Source organism: Salvelinus fontinalis, chromosome 33, assembly GCF_029448725.1.
Source record: "Salvelinus fontinalis isolate EN_2023a chromosome 33, ASM2944872v1, whole genome shotgun sequence".
NCBI lineage: Eukaryota > Metazoa > Chordata > Actinopteri > Salmoniformes > Salmonidae > Salvelinus > Salvelinus fontinalis.
The window spans coordinates 33,742,798-33,752,797 of NC_074697.1; the positions used below are offsets into that span (position 1 = coordinate 33,742,798).

Sequence of the window (10,000 nt, forward strand, 5' to 3'; positions counted from 1 at the left end):
ACTGTAGCTAGACTGTAGCAGTATGGTGTCTGTTTATAGACTGTAGCACTATGGTGTCTGTTTATAGACTGTATCTAGACTGTAGCAGTATGGTGTCTGTTTATAGACTGTAGCTAGACTGTAGCAGTGTGGTGTCTGTTTATAGACTGTAGCTAGACTGTAGCACTATGCTGTCTGTTTATAGATTGTAGCTAGACTGTAGCAGTATGGTGTCTATTTATAGACTGTAGCAGTATGGTGTCTATTTATAGACTGTAGCAGTATGGTGTCTGTTTATAGACTGTAGCTAGACTATAGCAGTATGGTGTCTGTGTATAGACTGTAGCTAGACTGTAGCAGTATGGTGTCTGTTTATAGATTGTAGCTAGACTGTAGCAGTGTCGTGTCTGTTTATAGACTGTAGCTAGACTGTAGCAGTATGGTGTCTGTTTATAGATTGTAGCTAGACTGTAGCAGTGTGGTGTCTGTTTATAGACTGTAGCTAGACTGTAGCAGTATGGTGTCTGTTTATAGATTGTAGCTAGACTGTAGCAGTGTGGTGTCTGTTTATAGACTGTAGCTAGACTGTAGCAGTATGGTGTCTATTTATAGACTGTAGCATTATGGTGTCTGTTTATAGACTGTAGCTAGACTGTAGCAGTATGGTGTCTGTGTATAGACTGTAGCTAGACTGTAGCAGTATGGTGTCTGTTCATAGACTGTAGCTAGACTGTAGTAGTATGGTGTCTGTTTATAGACTGTAGCCAGACTGTAGTAGTATGGTGTCTGTTTATAGACTAGCCTGTAGCAGTATGGTGTCTGTTCATAGACTGTAGTAGTATAGTGTATGTTTATAGACTGTGGCTAGACTGTAGCACTATGGTGTCTGTTTATAGACTGTAGCTAGACTGTAGCAGTATGGTGTCTGTGTTACGGCTGTCTCTCTCCTCATCCTCGGACGAGGAGAGGAGAGAAGGATCATCAGACCAAAATGCAGCTTCAGGGAAATAAGCCATCTTTATTATAAATACGACGATGGCAACACGAAACACAAAACACTTTCAAATTTACAAAACAAGAAAACGACGTTGACGAAACCTGAACATAAACTTACATAACTACACGTAAACTCACGGACAGGAAACAGACGACATCGAAACGAAAACGAACAGCCAAACACTCCCGTATGGTACATACATCGACACGACACAGGAGACAATCACCCACAAACAAACAGTGAGAACGCCCTACCTAAATATGACTCTTAATTAGAGGAAAACGCAAACCACCTGCCTCTAATCAAGAGCCATACCAGGCAACCCAAAACCAACATAGAAACAGATAACATAGACTGCCCACCCAAAACACATGCCCTGACCATAAATACATAAAAAACAACATAAAACAGGTCAGGACCGTTACAGTCTGTTTATAGACTGTAGCTATACTGTAGCAGTATGGTGTCTGTTTATAGACTGTAGCTAGACTGTAGCACTATGCTGTCTGTTTATAGATTGTAGCTAGACTGTAGCAGTATGGTGTCTATTTATAGACTGTAGCAGTATGGTGTCTATTTATAGACTGTAGCAGTATGGTGTCTGTTTATAGACTGTAGCTAGACTATAGCAGTATGGTGTCTGTGTATAGACTGTAGCTAGACTGTAGCAGTATGGTGTCTGTTTATAGATTGTAGCTAGACTGTAGCAGTGTCGTGTCTGTTTATAGACTGTAGCTAGACTGTAGCAGTATGGTGTCTGTTTATAGATTGTAGCTAGACTGTAGCAGTGTGGTGTCTGTTTATAGACTGTAGCTAGACTGTAGCAGTATGGTGTCTGTTTATAGATTGTAGCTAGACTGTAGCAGTGTGGTGTCTGTTTATAGACTGTAGCTAGACTGTAGCAGTATGGTGTCTATTTATAGACTGTAGCATTATGGTGTCTGTTTATAGACTGTAGCTAGACTGTAGCAGTATGGTGTCTGTGTATAGACTGTAGCTAGACTGTAGCAGTATGGTGTCTGTTCATAGACTGTAGCTAGACTGTAGTAGTATGGTGTCTGTTTATAGACTGTAGCCAGACTGTAGTAGTATGGTGTCTGTTTATAGACTAGCCTGTAGCAGTATGGTGTCTGTTCATAGACTGTAGTAGTATAGTGTATGTTTATAGACTGTGGCTAGACTGTAGCACTATGGTGTCTGTTTATAGACTGTAGCTAGACTGTAGCAGTATGGTGTCTGTGTTACGGCTGTCTCTCTCCTCATCCTCGGACGAGGAGAGGAGAGAAGGATCATCAGACCAAAATGCAGCTTCAGGGAAATAAGCCATCTTTATTATAAATACGACGATGGCAACACGAAACACAAAACACTTTCAAATTTACAAAACAAGAAAACGACGTTGACGAAACCTGAACATAAACTTACATAACTACACGTAAACTCACGGACAGGAAACAGACGACATCGAAACGAAAACGAACAGCCAAACACTCCCGTATGGTACATACATCGACACGACACAGGAGACAATCACCCACAAACAAACAGTGAGAACGCCCTACCTAAATATGACTCTTAATTAGAGGAAAACGCAAACCACCTGCCTCTAATCAAGAGCCATACCAGGCAACCCAAAACCAACATAGAAACAGATAACATAGACTGCCCACCCAAAACACATGCCCTGACCATAAATACATAAAAAACAACATAAAACAGGTCAGGACCGTTACAGTCTGTTTATAGACTGTAGCTATACTGTAGCAGTATGGTGTCTGTTTATAGACTGTAGCTATACTGTAGAAGTATGGTGTCTGTTTATAGACTGTAGCTATACTGTAGAAGTATGGTGTCTGTTTATAGACTGTAGCTATACTGTAGCAGTATGGTGTCTGTTTATAGACTGTAGCTAGACTGTAGCAGTATGGTGTCTGTTTATAGACTGTAGCTAGACTGTAGCAGTATGGTGTCTGTTTATAGACTGTAGTAGTATGGTGTCTGTTCATAGACTGTAGCTAGACTGTAGCAGTATGGTGTCTGTTTATAGACTGTAGCTAGACTGTAGCAGTATAGTGTATGTTTATAGACTGTAGCAGTATGGTGTCTGTTCATAGACTGTAGCTAGACTGTAGCAGTATGGTGTCTGTTTATAGACTGTAGCTAGACTGTAGCAGTATGGTGTCTATTTATAGACTGTAGCATTATGGTGTCTGTTTATAGACTGTAGCTAGACTGTAGCAGTATGGTGTCTATTCATAGACTGTAGCTAGACTGTATTAGTATGGTGTCTGTTTATAGACTGTAGCCAGACTGTAGTGGTATGGTGTCTGTTTATAGACTAGCCTGTAGCAGTATGGTGTCTGTTCATAGACTGTAGTAGTATAGTGTATGTTTATAGACTGTGGCTAGACTGTAGCACTATGGTGTCTGTTTATAGACTGTAGCTAGACTGTAGCAGTATGGTGTCTGTTTATAGACTGTAGCTAGACTGTAGCAGTATGGTGTCTGTGTATAGACTGTAGCTAGACTGTAGCAGTATGGTGTCTGTTTATAGACTGTAGCTAGACTGTAGCAGTATGGTGTCTGTTTATAGACTGTAGCTAGACTGTAGCAGTATGGTGTCTGTTTATAGACTGTAGCTAGACTGTAGCAGTATGGTGTCTGTTTATAGACTGTAGCTAGAATGTAGCACTATGGTGTCTGTTTATAGACTGTAGCTATACTGTAGCAGTATGGTGTCTGTGTATAGACTGTAGCTAGACTCTAGCACTATGCTGTCTGTTTATAGACTGTAGCTAGAATGTAGCAGTATGGTGTCTATTTATAGACTGTAGTAGTATGGTGTCTGTGTATAGACTGTAGCTAGACTGTAGTAGTATAGTGTATGTTTATAGACTGTAGCAGTATGGTGTCTGTTCATAGACTGTAGCTAGACTGTAGCAGTATGGTGTCTGTTTATAGACTGTAGTAGTATGGTGTCTGTTTATAGACTGTAGCTAGACTGTAGTAGTATAGTGTCTGTTTATAGACTGTAGCTAGACTGTAGCAGTATGGTGTCTGTTTAAAAACTGTAGCTAGACTGTAGTAGTATGGTGTAGTATGGTAGCAGTATGGTGTCTGTTTATAGACTGTAGCTAGACTGTAGCAGTATGGTGTCTGTTTATAGACTATAGCTAGACTGTAGCACTATGCTGTCTGTTTATAGACTGTAGCTATACTGTAGCAGTATGGTGTCTGTTTATAGGCTGTAGCTAGACTGTAGCAGTATGGTGTCTGTTTATAGACTATAGCTAGACTGTAGCAGTATGGTGTCTGTTTATAGACTGTAGCTAGACTGTAGCAGTATGGTGTCTGTTTATAGGCTGTAGCTAGACTGTAGCAGTATGGTGTCTGTTTATAGACTGTAGCTAGACTGTAGCAGTATGGTGTCTGTTTATAGGCTGTAGCTAGACTGTAGCAGTATGGTGTCTGTTTATAGGCTGTAGCTAGACTGTAGCACTAAGGTGTCGTTTATAGACTATAGCTAGACTGTAGCAGTATGGTGTCTGTTTATAGACTGTAGCTAGACTGTAGCAGTATGGTGTCTGTTTATAGGCTGTAGCTAGACTGTAGCAGTATGGTGTCTGTTTATAGACTATAGCTAGACTGTAGCAGTATGGTGTCTGTTTATAGACTATAGCTAGACTGTAGCACTATGCTGTCTGTTTATAGATTGTAGCTAGACTGTAGCAGTATGGTGTCTGTTTATAGACTGTAGCTAGACTGTAGCAGTGTGGTGTCTGTTTATAGACTGTAGCTAGACTGTAGCAGTATGGTGTCTGTTTATAGACTGTAGCTAGACTGTAGCAGTGTGCTGTCTGTTTATAGATTGTAGCTAGACTGTAGCAGTATGGTGTCTGTTTATAGACTGTAGCTAGACTGTAGCAGTATGGTGTCTGTTTATAGACTGTAGCACTATGATGTCTGTTTATAGACTGTAGCTAGACTGTAGCAGTATGGTGTCTGTTTATAGACTGTAGCTAGACTGTAGCAGTGTGGTGTCTGTTTATAGACTGTAGCTAGACTGTAGCACTATGCTGTCTGTTTATAGATTGTAGCTAGACTGTAGCAGTATGGTGTCTATTTATAGACTGTAGCAGTATGGTGTCTATTTATAGACTGTAGCAGTATGGTGTCTGTTTATAGACTGTAGCTAGACTGTAGCAGTATGGTGTCTATTTATAGACTGTAGCATTATGGTGTCTGTTTATAGACTGTAGCTAGACTGTAGCAGTATGGTGTCTGTGTATAGACTGTAGCTAGACTGTAGCAGTATGGTGTCTGTTCATAGACTGTAGCTAGACTGTAGTAGTATGGTGTCTGTTTATAGACTGTAGCCAGACTGTAGTAGTATGGTGTCTGTTTATAGACTAGCCTGTAGCAGTATGGTGTCTGTTCATAGACTGTAGCTATACTGTAGAAGTATGGTGTCTGTTTATAGACTGTAGCTATACTGTAGCAGTATGGTGTCTGTTTATAGACTGTAGCTAGACTGTAGCAGTATGGTGTCTGTATATAGACTGTAGCTAGAATGTAGCACTATGGTGTCTGTTTATAGACTGTAGCTATACTGTAGCAGTATGGTGTCTGTGTATAGACTGTAGCTAGACTCTAGCACTATGCTGTCTGTTTATAGACTGTAGCTAGAATGTAGCAGTATGGTGTCTATTTATAGACTGTAGTAGTATGGTGTCTGTGTATAGACTGTAGCTAGACTGTAGTAGTATAGTGTATGTTTATAGACTGTAGCAGTATGGTGTCTGTTCATAGACTGTAGCTAGACTGTAGCAGTATGGTGTCTGTTTATAGACTGTAGTAGTATGGTGTCTGTTTATAGACTGTAGCTAGAATGTAGTAGTATAGTGTATATTTATAGACTGTAGCTAGACTGTAGCAGTATGGTGTCTGTTTATAGATTGTAGCTAGACTGTAGCAGTGTGGTGTCTGTTTATATACTGTAGCTGGACTGTAGCAGTATGGTGTCTATTTATAGACTGTAGCATTATGGTGTCTGTTTATAGACTGTAGCTAGACTGTAGCAGTATGGTGTCTGTGTATAGACTGTAGCTAGACTGTAGCAGTATGGTGTCTGTTCATAGACTGTAGCTAGACTGTAGTAGTATGGTGTCTGTTTATAGACTGTAGCCAGACTGTAGTGGTGTGGTGTCTGTTTATAGACTGTAGCTATACTGTAGAAGTATGGTGTCTGTTTATAGACTGTAGCTATACTGTAGAAGTATGGTGTCTGTTTATAGACTGTAGCTATACTGTAGCAGTATGGTGTCTGTTTATAGACTGTAGCTATACTGTAGAAGTATGGTGTCTGTTTATAGACTGTAGCTATACTGTAGAAGTATGGTGTCTGTTTATAGACTAGCCTGTAGCAGTATGGTGTCTGTTCATAGACTGTAGTAGTATAGTGTACGTTTATAGACTGTGGCTAGACTGTAGCACTATGGTGTCTGTTTATAGACTGTAGCTAGACTGTAGCAGTATGGTGTCTGTTTATAGACTGTAGCTATACTGTAGCAGTATGGTGTCTGTTTATAGACTGTAGCTATACTGTAGAAGTATGGTGTCTGTTTATAGACTGTAGCTATACTGTAGAAGTATGGTGTCTGTTTATAGACTGTAGCTAGACTGTAGCAGTATGGTGTCTGTTTATAGACTGTAGCTATACTGTAGAAGTATGGTGTCTGTTTATAGACTGTAGCTATACTGTAGCAGTATGGTGTCTGTTTATAGACTGTAGCTAGACTGTAGCACTAAGGTGTCTGTTTATAGGCTGTAGCACTATGGTGTCTGTTTATAGACTGTAGCTAGACTGTAGAAGTATGGTGTCTGTTTATAGACTGTAGCTAGACTGTAGCACTATGGTGTCTGTTTATAGACTGTAGCTAGACTGTAGCAGTGTGTTGTCTGTTTATAGACTGTAGCTAGACTGTAGCACTATGGTGTCTGTTTATAGACTGTAGCTAGACTGTAGCACTATGGTGTCTGTTTATAGACTGTAGCTAGACTGTAGCAGTGTGTTGTCTGTTTATAGACTGTAGCTAGACTGTAGCACTATGCTGTCTGTTTATAGATTGTAGCTAGACTGTAGCAGTATGGTGTCTATTTATAGACTGTAGCAGCATGGTGTCTATTTATAGACTGTAGCAGTATGGTGTCTGTTTATAGACTGTAGCTAGACTATAGCAGTATGGTGTCTGTGTATAGACTGTAGCTAGACTGTAGCAGTATGGTGTCTGTTTATAGACTATCTAGACTGTAGCAGTATGGTGTCTGTTTATAGATTGTAGCTAGACTGTAGCAGTGTCGTGTCTGTTTATAGACTGTAGCTAGACTGTAGCAGTATGGTGTCTGTTTATAGATTGTAGCTAGACTGTAGCAGTGTGGTGTCTGTTTATAGACTGTAGCTAGACTGTAGCAGTATGGTGTCTATTTATAGACTGTAGCATTATGGTGTCTGTGTATAGACTGTAGCTAGACTGTAGCAGTATGGTGTCTGTGTATAGACTGTAGCTAGACTGTAGCAGTATGGTGTCTGTTCATAGACTGTAGCTAGACTGTAGTAGTATGGTGTCTGTTTATAGACTGTAGCCAGACTGTAGTAGTATGGTGTCTGTTTATAGACTAGCCTGTAGCAGTATGGTGTCTATTTATAGACTGTAGCATTATGGTGTCTGTTTATAGACTGTAGCTAGACTGTAGCAGTATGGTGTCTATGTATAGACTGTAGCTAGACTGTAGCAGTATGGTGTCTGTTCATAGACTGTAGCTAGACTGTAGTAGTATGGTGTCTGTTTATAGACTGTAGCTATACTGTAGCAGTATGGTGTCTGTTTATAGACTGTAGCTATACTGTAGAAGTATGGTGTCTGTTTATAGACTGTAGCTATACTGTAGCAGTATGGTGTCTGTTTATAGACTGTAGCTAGACTGTAGCAGTATGGTGTCTGTATATAGACTGTAGCTAGAATGTAGCACTATGGTGTCTGTTTATAGACTGTAGCTATACTGTAGCAGTATGGTGTCTGTGTATAGACTGTAGCTAGACTCTAGCACTATGCTGTCTGTTTATAGACTGTAGCTAGAATGTAGCAGTATGGTGTCTATTTATAGACTGTAGTAGTATGGTGTCTGTGTATAGACTGTAGCTAGACTGTAGTAGTATAGTGTATGTTTATAGACTGTAGCAGTATGGTGTCTGTTCATAGACTGTAGTGGTATGGTGTCTGTTTATAGACTGTAGCTAGACTGTAGCAGTATGGTGTCTGTTTATAGACTGTAGTGGTATGGTGTCTGTTTATAGACTGTAGCTAGACTGTAGTAGTATAGTGTCTGTTTATAGACTGTAGCTAGACTGTAGCAGTATGGTGTCTGTTTAAAAACTGTAGCTAGACTGTAGTAGTATGGTGTCTGTTTATAGACTGTAGCTAGACTGTAGCAGTATGTTGTCTGTTTATAGACTGTAGTAGTATGGTGTCTGTTTATAGACTGTAGCTAGACTGTAGCACTATGGTGTCTGTTTATAGACTGTAGCTAGACTGTAGAAGTATGGTGTCTGTTCATAGACTGTAGCAGTATGGTGTCTGTTTATAGACTGTAGCTATACTGTAGCAGTATGGTGTCTGTTTATAGACTGTAGCTAGACTGTAGAAGTATGGTGTCTGTTCATAGACTGTAGCAGTATGGTGTCTGTTTATAGACTGTAGCCAGCATGTAGCAGTATGGTAACTGTTCATAGACTGTAGCTCTCCTGTAGCAGTATGGTGTTCCTGTGTAGGTAGAGGTTCTGATGGATACAGAACCCACACCAATGATCCCAGGTCACATAATGGAAACAGAACCTACACCAGTGATCCCAGGTCACATAATGGATACAGAACCCACAATAGTGATCCCAGGCCACATAATGGAAACAGAACCCACACCAGTGATCCCAGGCCACATAATGGAAACAGAACCCACACCAGTGATCCCAGGCCACATAATGGAAACAGAACCCACACCAGTGATCCCAGACCACATAATGGAAACAGAACCCACGCCAGTGATCTCAGACCACATAATGGATACAGAACCCACACCAGTGATCCCAGGTCACAAAATGGAAAAAGAACCCACACCAGTGATCCCAGGCCACATAATGGATACAGAACCCACACCAGTGATCCCAGACCACATAATGGATACAGAACCCACAGCAGTGATCCCAGACCACATAATGGATACAGAACACACACCAGTGATCCCAGACCACATAATGGATACAGAACGAGCAGCAGTGATCCCAGACCACATAATGGATACAGAACCCACAGCAGTGAACCCAGACCACATAATGGATACAGAACCCACAGCAGTGATCCCAGACCACATAATGGAAACAGAACCCACACCAGTGATCCCAGGTCATATAATGGAAACAGAACCCACACCAGTGATCCCAGACCACATAATGGAAACAGAATCCACACCATTGATCCCAGGCCACATAATGGATACAGAACCCACACCAGTGATCCCAGCCACATAATGGATACAGAACCCACACCAGTGATCCCAGACCACATAATGGAAACAGAATCCACACCATTGATCCCAGGCCACATAATGGATACAGAACCCACACCAGTGATCCCAGGCCACATAATGGATACAGAACCCACACCAGTGATCCCAGGCCACATAATGGATACAGAACCCACACCAGTGATCCCAGGCCACATAATGGAAACAGAATCCACACCATTGATCCAAAACCACATAATGGAAACAGAACCCACACCAGTGATCCCAGGTCATATAATGGAAACAGAACCCACACCAGTGATCCCAGGCCACATAATGGATACAGAACCCACACCAGTGATCCCAGGCCACATAATGGATACAGAACCCACACCAGTGATCCCAGGCCACATAATGGATACAGAACCCACACCAGTGATCCCAGGTCACATAATGGATACAGAACCC

General features: G+C 41.1%; 1 protein-coding gene across 2 annotated transcripts in view; it reads left to right on the forward strand.

The window, feature by feature from the left end:
• The window catches only part of LOC129832085 (protocadherin-16-like), a 242,593-nt gene that overhangs the window by 61,909 nt on the left and 170,684 nt on the right, over positions 1–10,000 (forward strand). The gene's annotated exons all lie outside the window — the stretch shown is intronic.